The following is a 13,287-nucleotide window of genomic DNA, read 5'->3' on the forward strand; positions in this document are numbered from 1 at the left end:
GCGGCGGCCGGCGGCCGCCCGGCTGCGGAGGTGAGAGGGGGCGGCGGGCGGGGGGCGGCACTGCCCGGCTCGGCTCGGCTCGGCACGGCTCAGCACAGACCGGCGGGGTCTACCTGCCCGGCGGGCGCTCGGCGCCGCCGCTCCAGAGCTGCGCGGGTGGGTTTCTTCTGAACCCCTCACGACAACTATTTCGGATCGCTTTATATCTCTCTCCGTTCCCCGCTGCCCCGGCGGGGCTGGGCGCTGCCCGCCCGGGAGGACTGGGCGCGCACCGACCCCCCGGGACGCTCCGGCGCCGGCTTCTTTTCCCGACTTTTTGGGAAATCGCAGTTCCCACGGCGGGGCTTTTCGGAGTTGAAGATGGGGGGGGCCTCGAGGAAAAAAAGAAGACACTACGCTGAGTTACATACAGCAGGGAGACGCTTAGAGAGAGCCTGCTTGTTTGACTAAAGCTTAAGGATTTATTTAAAAAAAATATTAATGAGGAAAGAAGAGAGGCTGAAGATTAAAGTTTTTTCCTTTAATATTTTTTCATCTTCCAAGTCTTCGGATCTATTACAGTAGCGCCTTTCCTCCCCGCCTTCCATTTGTTTGTATTAATGATTTAGTAGCCGTCTTGCCTGAAAACTTCCACCGTGAGCGACTGCTGTGGGTTTTCAGGCAGTGACCTTAAAGGTTGGTTCAGTGCTTTCTTCGTGCAAGATGTATGTGAAATAACCACTCTGGTGTTTTTTTTCGTTTGTTTGTTTCCCTTTTATTTTATTTTTCTGTAAAAAAAAATAATAAATCAACCTGCTTTATAATTTAAAAGAAAACATCATTCGGTCAGGGAGTGATGTAATTCTCCTATCTAAGGGCACTGACTGGTGCTTTGCAGGTGACTTGTCTTTTGCTTACTCTTTACATTTATTTTAATTGCAGTCTTTTGTAGCTAGGTAGCAATATATTTAACCAGTGGTCTTTGAGGATACGTTTTGTTAAAACTGGAATCTGTTTGCTATTTTTTATTTTCCAATTTCCCCCCCCAAGTAACACAATAAAAAATATTAGGCGTGAGATCAGCGGCAGAAAAACCAAAGGACTGGGGAGGCAGAACTCATGCTAAAAACATCAAATGGTTTCTATCAAGCACACTTTCAGCCTTTCGCTTTTCCAAGCTCTTTTCCACCTTTCCGTGGTCCAGCTATTAAACGCTTCGTTGCAAATAGTTTTAAGAAATTATTTGTTAGTCCTAAATATTAGTTATTACTCCTGTTTTTTTGTTTGGTTGTGTTTTTATTTTTTTTTTTTTACTGCACGCAGTTGTTCTGTGGTAAGCACAAAGCCCTCCTAAAAAGGTGAATATTGAAATGACCGCACCTGCTTATTGCATATTTTGAGGGGCTGTTTTTTGAGAGGACAAACTCTTAACTAGATGGGTGAAGAATCGAAGAGAGATGTTGAGTAGGTGGGGGAGAAATTGATCACAAAAGGTTTTGTTTGCCATGATAATACAGTCGGTTATTAGTTGTAACGTGAACCAGAAGGGTGTTACGTCTCTCACTGGTTTAAGTTAAAATGGTCATCAGTGTTAAGTTGGGCAAGTTTATCTAGGGGTTAGTAGTATTTTGGGGGGAGGAGATTGCAGAGATTGTTGCTTTTGGTTTTGGGACTGGTCACACTTTGTCAGTTGAACGAACTAGATTATTGTATAGACATAATTTTCCATTTCTCTATTGGTTTCTTTTTTTGTTCTTTGGCAGCTTCTTAAACATTAGTCTCTCTCTAACAAAGCATCTCATTTTCAGGATTGGGGAGGTGCAGGTGGGGACATTAGAAGTTTGGGGATAATGGTAGCAACAGGACCATATTTATTTATTAAAAAAAAAAAAAAAAGAAGTTGGGAGGTGAGGATTCTCTTTCTGGAGCATTCGGGCACCTTCTCGTGGGGTATGTCTGTAGGCTTTTAATTATTTATTTCACTTTTGTCCTTTAAAAAATGAAGTAGAGTGAAATCAGAATGAAACCAAGTAAAATTAGAGTAAGCGTTTAAATAAAGGAAGGGAACGGCTAGAAGCCCAGTACTTGATTTCATCATCTTGGTGGCGATGGCTTCTTGATAGAAGCGATATCTGCCGATATCACCCCTGTTCCATGGCTGTAGCCTGGCCTCATTTTACGCTGCGTTTCCACTGAACATGTTGACGTGCTGCTGCTTATATAAGGGGAAGAACAAATTCAAGCGGATTAGTGCTTGGGATTTTGAGATCGGCTACCCAGATCGTGTTGTGGGTTTTTTTCCTTTCCTTGGGGGAGCTGAGGGGGGAAGGCTGGAGAATGATGGGAGGGGGTGAAATCGGGATGTGTGGTTGGGGGAAGATGGGGGTGATGCGGGGAGCAGCTTATTCGCATAATGTCTCTGCTGCGTCCCTTTTTCTTTTATTTTTATAAACCCCATTATCTCTAAAACCACATTATTCTTCAGCCGATCTAAAAAAAATAATGGTGGGAGGGGTTATCATAGCGAGGGTGTTTGGTATGGGAGTCATTAGACCCACTGCTGCAAAACCAAGATACAGAAATCCATCTGCACCAACATTTCGGGGGGAGGGAGGGTGTAGGGCGGGGGGAAGGGATGGATTGTCTATCTTGGATTAGCGAAGTGGTGCTTTGTATTCTTCTTTTACCTCCCCATTTTCTGCCATTTCCCCCATCCCCCCTATCTGCACACCCGCTTTCCTCCTCCCAGCCCCCACCCCCTCGAAGGTTTCTCGTCCCTTGACGAGAAAATTCTGTGTTACATCCTGATGGCTCTGCGGCTTTTTTTTAGTGCATCACAACAGTGGCGCGATGACCTTTGCTTCATGCCACACAGATTCGGGTTCCTGATAACACTGTGGTCACAGCTTGGGCACACGTGCACACGCTCATACACCCATAGTCACGTACCTGGGACAGGCCATGATTTAATTCCAGTTTTTGAGTGTACGTCTTTGTGTGTGTGTGTCTGTGCGTGCGCGGCTGATAAACATTGGCAGAGGGTAGGCAACGCAGTAAATGCCAAAGGCACGTCCATCCATTTCGCCAGCCCATCTCGCTGTTCCCGGACATCATGTCACACATCATGAGATTTTGTGTTGAGGAGGGGTGTGCCCTATGTGGATGGTAGGGGCCTGGGGGTTGGAGGGAGCGTATGTGTACCAGGGAGGAAGGAATTTTTTTGGGGAGGGTGTTGGGGAATTGACCTGACGATGCTAATAACATTATTTTGGTCAAATGAGCGTCTGGTGATAATGATTCAGTGTAACCATCCGTGAAATACATGCTTGCGACACACTGGAATAAAGGTTACTCCAGGGAGCTCTGGCAGAGCCAGGCGTGCTTGGGGGAGTGAGCCGTCCCCTTGATGGGGGAAACAAAATTCATAAGCACCTCAGGCACACTCCCTTCCCAATGCCTCCTTGCCTGTCTGAGCTGGAGGGCATTGCAATGGAGAGAGGGGGTGGGTTGCACTGGAGCCAGGACCAAACAAAGCCTTCCTGCCTCGTCCTCCTGTGCCATCCTTCCTTGCTCTCTTTGAGCTTATCTGTGCTGTTGATCCAGACAATACATGAATATCGCCATTTCTGTGCAGTCCCTGACGGAGACTGGAAGGTGGTGAATCCAGAGGAGGGTGTGGAAAGCTCCTTGTGTTTCTGTCATAGAATGTTCTGAAAAGCCACCGTTTTTTGGGTCTGAGTAGAGCAGGGAAAAGGCTGAGGAAGAGAGCAAAAGAAGATGAGAGTCTCTTCTACAATCCCTCCCTCCTTTCCTTCCTCCTTTCTTCTAGGTAGAACCTTGGAAAGGGCCCAGCAAGCCGCAGCGGGTTGCTGGTGTGTAGGGGTGGGGGGGAAGCTGAGGCAGTGAGAGGGGGGGCTTTTCCTGGCTTCCAAGCAGGCCAGGACCCTCTCCAAGGCTAACAGACCTGCTCAGCACCCTCCTCCTCTGCATGCAAAGGACCTCCTTGCTTGGTCACAGGCTGCTTGCACCCAGGCAGAGGGGAGATGGGGGAGGAAGGTGCTCTTGTGGTTCTGCCAGCTGCTGCTTCTCCTCTTTTGTGTGTGGGTGCCTCTGCTCCAAAGTGACAATGCTTCTGAACCTTTCCACTTCGTGGAGCAATAGCAAAAGCTGAATAAATAGATCTGTCCAGGGCTATTGTTCTTTGCCTTCTACTTTTCTTCTTTCCTTCTGACCTTGAGGTGCAGTAGTAAACTACAGCCAGGAAGATGGGGCAGGGCTGTGTTCAGTGCCCTACACTGTTGATGCAGGTGATGGCCAGAGAGGTACCTGTTTCCTCTGCTTTGTGCTCACCAGACCCAATCTTGCCTCAGCTACCCTCATTCACCAGTAGTTACTTCTTGATCCCCTTTACCCCAGTCACTTAAGAAATGGTTGTCGTGATGCAGCTCCTGTGCTTGTAGGCCAGCTATGGCTGCTGTTAGAGATGATGCTGTGGCCAGCTGAGCAACAGGCAGAGGGTGCTGCAGTGCCCATGTGCTTGCTTCACTCTGGAGATGGCCTCACTGGTATTCTGCAGGGTGAAAGTGGGCCCTAGTTTTTTGGTTTCTCCATTTCCCCAGTGCTTAAGATACTAGTGTGTTTTCCTGCACAGCGAACCTCTATTTAGGAATTATTTGTTAGCAGGAATAGGAAAGGTTGGAAAGAATCATTATTGTAGGTAAACTTCAATGATTGCAATATGAGTTTTTGTAGCTCAGCAGTCCCTAGCTGTGGTTCTTTATCCTTCCTTGAGCTTGCACAGCTGATGGAGCTGATAAACTTCACATAGTGCTGGAATTTACTCCTAGCCTTTAATGATTTGTGCCCTTGAAGTGGGAGGGGAGCTCAGTTCCTACAGAGCATTCAGTGGGTGAGAGAGGGTGCCAGGGGTAATTTGTGGTAGCAATGGTGATGGATTTTAAAACCTAAGTTTCTGTGCAGAAAGGAAATAAAGTGTGCCTTCTTGCTCCCCTACTTTTCTCCCTTTTCAAGCAAGTTACCAAACCATCAGGTGCAGGTAACTCTTATTCTATTTATGTTATGATTGGATTTAAACACTCAATGTAGAGGACACCTTCAAACTACACAAAATCATCTGGCTCATGTCTGGCATATTCCTGGGAAGGAATATGTTGTAGCAGCAATGTTATTCTGGTGGATCTACTGAACTTCTTGCTTTTGTTTTCTGCAGCCTCCTCCCAGGGCTCTTGAGTTTACCTGTCTTGAGCAGTGGAGCGTATGTTTCCCCCTTGATCTGTTTTCCTTTGCCCTCTCCTCAGCTCTGCGCTCTGGACATGTGGAGGTGGATGTCTGGATACTGGTTGAGCTATGATATGCTCTATCAAGGATAAGGACATGCAGTAATCTGGCCAAGAACAAGCTGAAGGAGCCAGAAGCCAGAAGCTTTTTGATGACCAAAAGCCAGGGTAAGAGATGACCTCTGATGGTGATTCAAGAGACATGGTGTTTAGTTTAAAAACAAAAAGCATTTAACTTTATTTGCCTTAATCCCCACCAGCATGAAGAGGGAGACAGGCTTTATTTTGGGACTGTTGCCAATGCAGCTGGAGCCAGAAATTACCCACATTTTGGTTAAGCTTTGGAAATTTTTGTCAGCTCTCTTTTCTCCCTCAGCCCCTCTCTTCTAGTTAATAGCAGAGACTGTCAATCTTGTAGAGCTGGCTCTTAATTCATACAGCAAGTGGTGAGGAAGATATTTTGCATATCGGAAACCAAGGTGCTAGAGGGATTTGTAGATTGTTGAAACCAGCACACTTCATAATCTAGGGTTAGGTAATTTGCTTTTTCTTTTCTTTGGTTTCTCCTCACATGGGCGTAGACAAAGGAAATTCATGTGTATAAAAAACACTGAAAATAAAAAATGGTGTTTTGACCTCTCACCACCAATGTAAACAGGCAGACCCAGACATGTCTGTAGAAAGGTAGCATGGGCGAAGTTTTCTGTTTTTTTTCCTTGTTGTGAGCAGTGGATGGCATTTTTAGCACTCTATGGTTGTACCACTTTTCTATTTTATTATTATTTTTTTTATTAGTTTTTTTTTTGGCATGGGAAGGTCATGAATTTGGATTGGACTACTGTGAGTACCATTTTACTGAAGTCTAGTAGAGATGAAGTGTGGCATCCCTGTAGTAATGTACTTGAAAAGTTGAGCAATAAAACTCCTAGTGGAATTACGCCAGTGGTGTTGGAAAATCCTGCATTCTTCCTTAAGGAAGGGTGGAGATATGATTTATCTTGCTGCCATTCACAGAAAAATGCACTCTGAGCTCTGTGGACAGCTGTTGGGAACTGTATACCATGCAGCCAGCTTGGCAGAGTCCTCTGTCTGGGCTCAAGTCTGCAGCCTCTTGGGACTCTGGGCTGCTGCAAGCGTTGCTCTGTGGCTTCGCAGAGTGGTGGAGGTGCGCCCAGAGCCATCAGAAGTTCAGCTCTGTCTGAAATGTGACCCCCTGCTACAGAGCGGAGTAGCCCTTCGTGTGCCTTGCTTCCCCATGTCTCTTAGAGCTTTTCCCCAGTCTCTCACAGCCCTGTGCCTGAGTTCTCTCCTAGGCATGCTCCCCTGCCTGTTTCTTGTCTGCTGGTAGCAGGAGTGAGTGGGGTTTTAGGAAGGGGATGTCAGGGATGAGGGGGGTTCTGTCAGCAAACCTGTCATCTCTCAGCAGTGTGCTCAGCTCCTGTCCTTTCCAAATTCCTTTCCTCTGCCCTTGATGGTGAGGGACGGCTGATTTCGAACACAATCTGCTTGTGTCATTCCTGGCCCTGCCGCTTGTCATCCATCACATCATGGGAACTAATTAACACTAGTAGCTTTGGATCCAGGAAACGTCAGTGCTGGGATAGTAGACTGTTTCAAAGATCCTGATGTCTCTCTTCATAAGTAGGGCAGCCCAGCCCAGGAGTTCATGGACTCTAGTGTGACTTGCCTGCTGCACCAACCCTGTGTTGAGGGTGTTGGCGTGTTTAGCAGGGAAGGTGCCCAAGGCCTAGGCCTGTCTCATAATGCCCTTGACAATGCTGCAGCATCTCCTGCATCCAAGTACCTCCCAGCAGCCGGATGAGAGCCAAGGAATGGGATAGAATAATAATTGATGAGGATGGAGAGAGGCATGATGTAAACCTTTTGAAGCTGCTGGTAGTTTCTCTGCTGCCTTTGGGTAAATAGAGCTGCACATAGTCCCAGAATCTGTAAGTTTGACCCTGGGAGCATCCTCTGCTCATGACAAAGCATACTGTCCTGTTTCTGCTACGCTGCCGATCCTATTGCTTTGTTGATGGGGAAGTGTGTGTGGGTGTGTGATCAGGGCAATCAGCGTGCTGCTCCCATGGGGATGGCAGGATTAAAGGTGGGGCATGAGTCATACTGTGAGGCTACCCAGAGAGCACTTGCTCCCCTTCTCTCTCTATTTTCTGTCTTTCCTGATGTTGTGAGCCACTTCTAAGGAGGGGAAGAGTCCCATGGGGATGGAAAGGAAGGTAACTAAGCAAGAGGATAATGTTTGCTGGCAGCTGAAGGAGGATGAGGAGAGGAAGAACCCTTTCAGCGGGGTAACTATCTGATGGGACTGGCTGCCTCTGCAGAGCAGGGAGGTGCTGGCTTTGTTTCAGTCTGCTGTTGTAGCCCATGTTTTGTTTTGTTTTGTTTTTCAATAATGTGTTAATTAAACATTTATTTTATGGGGAAAAAGGAATCTGCTTCAATTGCAGAAACTAAATGGAGTGTGGAGGAATGGGATTTGGTGAGGGATATGTGGAAGGACCTTCTGTCAGCTGTCTTCATGACCAATCAGGGAGGGAAGCAAGGAAAGGGCTGGAGGAAAACTTCAAATGAAGAATTTTGGAGTCCTTCACTATCCTTAAGGGGTAATCTTGTTCCTTCTGTAACTGCACGGTTTTCAACTGATGCATGCTAGGGAATTACTAGGTACCCTCTTACAAAATACAAGTAAAAAACCACTTCATTTTATTAAAAAGCAAAATGGAAGAGAGATTTTTGAAGGCATGTTGGCATTTAGGAGGCTTTCTCTTTTCTACTCTTGTAGTTACTGTTTTATCTATAAATTAATTAAGCTGTGGTGCAAGTTAAGGCACCAGTCATAGTGGTGTACTTGCTGTCATTACTTGCAGGTATCTAGTAGCTCAGCTGACCTTCGTTTACTGCATGTGGATAAGTCAGTCACTGAACATGAGTATAAAATTGTGATGTGCAAATTAAACATTTTTCTCTTCTGGTCCTCAGAGCACAGGAAGGTGAGACAATATTATGATATTTTCCTCCCTTGCTTGGTTGAACTCTCTTCTGTTCATTAGACTGAAAGAGCCAGTAGGAGGCTACGCTGCCCTTCTTTTGTGCTTCCAGGTGTTGGGGATGTATAGGGAAGATAAGAGTCCTTTCTTTAGTCTGAGATCTTACCTGGAGTAAACCTCTCTTCTGATGTGAGCAATATATTCTTACGTCATTAAACATTTTCATTTTGATTATTTTGACTGCTGTTCTTTCTGTCTTCACAAGTTTTGGGAAATAATTGAAAGGAGGGAATAAGTACATGTAAGTCTGAATGAAAGTGATTTTGCCAAGGTACCTGTCAGCTCATGCAGTAAAGCAAAATGGCAGCATTGTCTTGAGAAGAAAGTTATCCTGGCTGCTAAACTACTTTCTGTACCATCTACAATATCAGACTACAGAAGGATCTGTGGAAGCATTAGGACACATTTGAAAAGGAACAGATTAATCCATGAAGCAACTGTCTTCCAGGAGGATTTTTGACCTGTTGATGGCTGCTGAAAGCCACAGAATGATTGTGGTTGGAAGGGACCTCTGGAGTTCATCTGGTCCAATCCCCTGGTCAAGCAGGGCCACCTAGAAAAGGTGACCATGTCCAGATGGCTTTTGAATATCTTCAAGGAAGGGTACTGCACAACTTCTCTCGGCAACCTGTGACAGGACTCGGTCACTCTCACAATAAAAAAGTGTTCCCTGATATCCAGACAGGACCTCACTGGCCACCACTGAAAAAGTATGTACTTTGATAAGATCCAGGCTATTTACTTGTATGAGAGATGCTCTTAATACTCTTTGTGGCCCTTTGTTGAACTCTCCTCATTATGTCCATCTCTCTCTTGTAGTGAGGAGTCTAGAACTGCACATAGTACTTCAGGTTTGGCCTCATCAGTGCTGAGTAGAGGGGAAGGATCCTCTTCCTCACCCCGCTGGCTACAATTCTGGTGCAGCCCAGGATACCAGTACAATGATCATCTAGTTCAACTGCCTGACCAATTCAGGGCAGACCAAAAGTTAAAGGATATCCTTGAGGGCATTGTGCAAAAGCCCCTGACATTTACCACCCCTCTAAGAAGCCTTTTTCAGTGTTTGGTGACCCTCTCTGTAAGGAAGTGGTTCCTGATATCTGATTTGAACCTTCTTCTCTGATGCATCTTTGAACCATTTGTCCACGTCTTGTCACTGAATAGCAGGGAGAAGAGATCAGTACCTTCCTCTCCATTTTCTCCCCTCAGTAAGCTGTAGATAACAATGAAGTTGCCTGTCAGACTCCTTTTCTCCAAGCTAGACAATCCCAGAGTCCTTAGCTGCTCCTCATAGGACATGCCTTCCAGCCTTTCATCAGCTTTGCCCTCCTTTGGACACATGCAAGTACATTAACATCCTTCTGAATTTGTGAGAGAGACAGATTCCAGTTTCTTTAATTGTTCTGTTACTATGGCCAATTACACACTGCAATCTTTTTGTAGACCATCAAGAAAAGGAATTTTAAATGACTGATTGTTATGACTTTTTTGTGAGGACAGAGATGGGGAGTGCAGAAATCCTGTGATGGGATGAAGGCTAACCTTCCCAGTGCCTGATATGGCATTGAAGTCCTGGAATTGAAATCTTCTGGCTTGTCTGATCAACTAATGCAGCACTTTGAAAGAGGGTGTGATACAATAGAATTTCAGGTATTTGCGTTTAATGTACTAGCAACATATCTGGGAATCAAATGTTAAGGCCTTTATGGGAAAATACAAGGAAACAAATTGATCCTTAATGTATTTTCGTTCATCAAATACATGTTCAGGGTGTGTCTAACAACAGTGGACCAAAAGGCCTAATTATGCAGACCTGAGTCTTAAGGACTTAGCTCAGTATAATTAGTTATTTAAATGTGTCCCTTGTCTTCCTGGTTGGTTGATATGACCTAGGTAATGAGTTTCTAGCAGCACTGTTTGGTACCAGCTTGGGTCACAGAGTGGTGTGGTGCCCGGGATGTCGCAGTAGTTTTTTTGTGTTTTTTTTTTTAGCAGATTGTAATTTCTTTGAATAAATATATTTTATGAGGCTTCAGTAGGCTACTGTTTGTTTACTAAGAACACTCTGTCTGGTAGAAATGCAGAGTGAAAAGGGAGTTAGAAATTGGTAGGCTTTTGGCAAGACAGTAACTCTTTTAAGAACTTTGGATGAACACAGCAGTTCTTCTATACTTGCTTTGTTGCCGATGTGTAACATGAGGCAGGAAGTTGATCCACTTTCTTGTCACGTAGATCGTATCCCTAGTAAATTGGGGAGTGGTCTGAATTTGGTAAAAAGGAATTTATTAAAGACATATGAAAAGCACTGCACTTGGGAAGGTGAAATCAAATGCCTACATGTAAAATGGGGGATCACAAGCCAGGCAGCAGAACTGCAGAGATTGAACTAGGAGGCACTACAGTGAGTCAGAGACTGAATGTGAGTCAACAGTGTGGTGACATTGCAAAAAAGCTAATCTCATTTTAGGGTATATTTAGGAGGAATGTCATGTGTAGCACACAGGCAGTAGTTCTTCTACTCTAGCAGGCACTGCTGAAGCCACAGCAGAGCGCTATGGCCAGCGTGTGCGGCAAAAAGCAGGAACAGTGGGAGAAGATGAGAAGAGAGTGGGGAGCGATGAGCACCACCTGCAAGGATAGGCTCCAAGAACTGGATTAGTTTAGTCTGGAGAGAAGATTGACAAGGGATGTGAAAAGTCTTCTAATATTTAAAAGCTTGTTTTAAGAAGACAGTGATTAATTGTTCTCTGTGTCCACTGGGGATAGGAGAAGAAGTAATCAGCTTAATTTGTAGCAAGGAAGATGTGGAGATAGGTACTAGGAAAAGCTTTCTTCTAGGAAAAGCTTTATGAATGTTTGCATAGTTAAGCATGAAAACTTCCTGAGAGAGGCTGTAGTGCCCTCATCACAGGAAGTTTAGATGAAACAGAGACCAGATTTTATCTAGTTTGTTGTATTATAGTTTTGATGGGTTCCGAAGAGAAATGGGCTGCCTGAAGTCCTGATGGCAGGTTACAACACCTCTTGCAGTTCCTCAAAGGCAGGCTTCTTCCCTCACTGGCTATTGTAGTGGGGGCGTAGGGAGGCAGGACAAGGGTGAAACACTTCCACTGCAAATGCCCTTGCAGTATCTTCCATACCTCCGGCATGATCAAGTCTTACAGTGCATGTCCCAGAAAGGCCTGAGAGAACTTGTGTGTTTGGCAGTGTCGCATTAGCATCCAGCACGGTAAGCCTTTGTATTTCTGCAGATAACAAAAAAGCAAACAAGTGGCCTAGCTTTCTGCATCCTTAAACTAGGAAGTAGAAGTTATTTGAGACTCGCATCCTGGTTACTCATTAATTTACACTGGGAAGATTTGAAGAAATGCTTTGGAGATGGAAAAGGAGACTTACACTTTGCTTTCATCTGTTAAAAAAAACACTACAGGTTTGTATCATGTGTCACAATTACTACAAAATTATTTTCTCTTCCATCAAATGTAGTGGACAAGGGCAAATAATTTTCCTATCTGCATCATCTTTTCTTCCAGTTGCCTAAAGCATAATAGTGTAGATTAGGTATGGCAAGGAGGTGCTTTAGCACTCAATGGATTTGAGAAGAGGGAGCCTAAAGCCTGATTCAGTAAAGACATACTTCAGTACTTGTGAAAGGAACTCATGGCACTTCCAGAGAGCAGAATTTTACTTGGAGAATGGGACTGTTCTTCCCTGCGAGTTCAGCAAAACCTTTCAGTGGCTACTAGAAAGCAATCCAAAACATACTCTGTGGTGTACTACTTCTGTCTATTTCTGAATCTTAGATTTACAGGAACAGCCTATCTGAAGTCAGTTGGACCTTGAAATGAATTTCTGATAATCTCCACTGCAGAGGGCTGGTTCCCCTAACAAAACTCCTCAAAGAATAAAGTTTCTTCCTTTTGATTTAACAGAACATCCAGGAATACCTGCTTGTTGAACTTGGACAATGTTGGGCTCGGCCACTATGTGTGTGCACAGTTTACTATTATTAGCTATTTTTCACCCTTTAATGTAAACTTGTAACTGCAGGCTCTTTGTATTCTTCAGAGTGACTGGAGGATGAAGATATCCTCTGCTTCATGGCACTATAAGTGAGTCAGGCTTGACACACAAAAGTAGGAGGCAACAGGTTGTGTGTAGGAAGCTTCTTCTGTCCAAGGAAAATATAAAGGTCATATGCAGGGTGTTAGTCCTGCTGCTCTGCAAGACAGGTATCTTCTTTTTTCTGGAGCTGAGTTCACACACACTCACCATTTGGAGCATATGGAGAACTCAGCAGATTGAGGTCTCAAAGGATAATTGGTGAAATGGTTGAAGGTAGGTTGGGATATAATTATTTGTTTATGAGGCCCCATATTGTACCAAGTAATAATTGTTTGTGAACACTGCTGTGAAGTCAGGAGGGAAACATTCCAACCTAAGGAGATGGTAAGATATAACCTAATTATTGTTGTTATTATTATCCATGCCTATTGTGATAGCACCCACACAGTAATGGTTCAAATGCAGGGCAAAAAATGTTCCCTGCCCCAAAGAGCTAGCAAGCTGAGGATGAGACAGGAGACAACAGATGGACACAGATAACTGGGGGAGTACAGAAAAACAAAGATTGGTCAGCAGGATGGGTGGTATGATAGCATGTTGACAGCTTAGTTGGTAAGCTTTCTGTAGGCATGTGGCAAAGGATTGCAACAATGATTCAAGCTGTGGCCTTTGCTTTGGTGTTTTTGTGTGTGCATTTCCATCTGTTTTAGTTAAACAACATAATTCTCACTTGATGAGGTTTTTCTGTCCCAAAACTTCCCATCATTCATCTGATGTAGGTAGGGAGACACACTGATCCAGCAATGAAGTGTCCACTGCAGTTTTTAAGGAAAACTACTTTTTCCTTATGGAAAGAAAACAGGACAGGAAGCACAGGA

General features: G+C 44.7%; 1 protein-coding gene across 17 annotated transcripts in view; it reads left to right on the forward strand.

Moving 5' to 3' along the window:
• Positions 1 to 496: 496 nt before the first annotated feature.
• The window catches only part of NRXN3 (neurexin 3), a 1,010,752-nt gene continuing 997,961 nt past the window's right edge, over positions 497 to 13,287 (forward strand). For 8 of the 17 annotated variants that reach the window (XR_007889631.1, XM_051620864.1, XM_051620870.1 and 5 more), the window contains exons 1-2: positions 508 to 675; positions 5,298 to 5,444. The gene's annotated coding sequence lies outside the window, so the exon portion shown is untranslated. Of the gene's footprint in view, positions 676 to 5,297; positions 5,445 to 13,287 lie in introns of all 17 variants that reach the window. The other 9 variants (XM_051620875.1, XM_051620874.1, XM_051620876.1 and 6 more) reach the window with 3 other exon arrangements.

Source organism: Apus apus, chromosome 5, assembly GCF_020740795.1.
Source record: "Apus apus isolate bApuApu2 chromosome 5, bApuApu2.pri.cur, whole genome shotgun sequence".
Lineage (NCBI taxonomy): Eukaryota > Metazoa > Chordata > Aves > Apodiformes > Apodidae > Apus > Apus apus.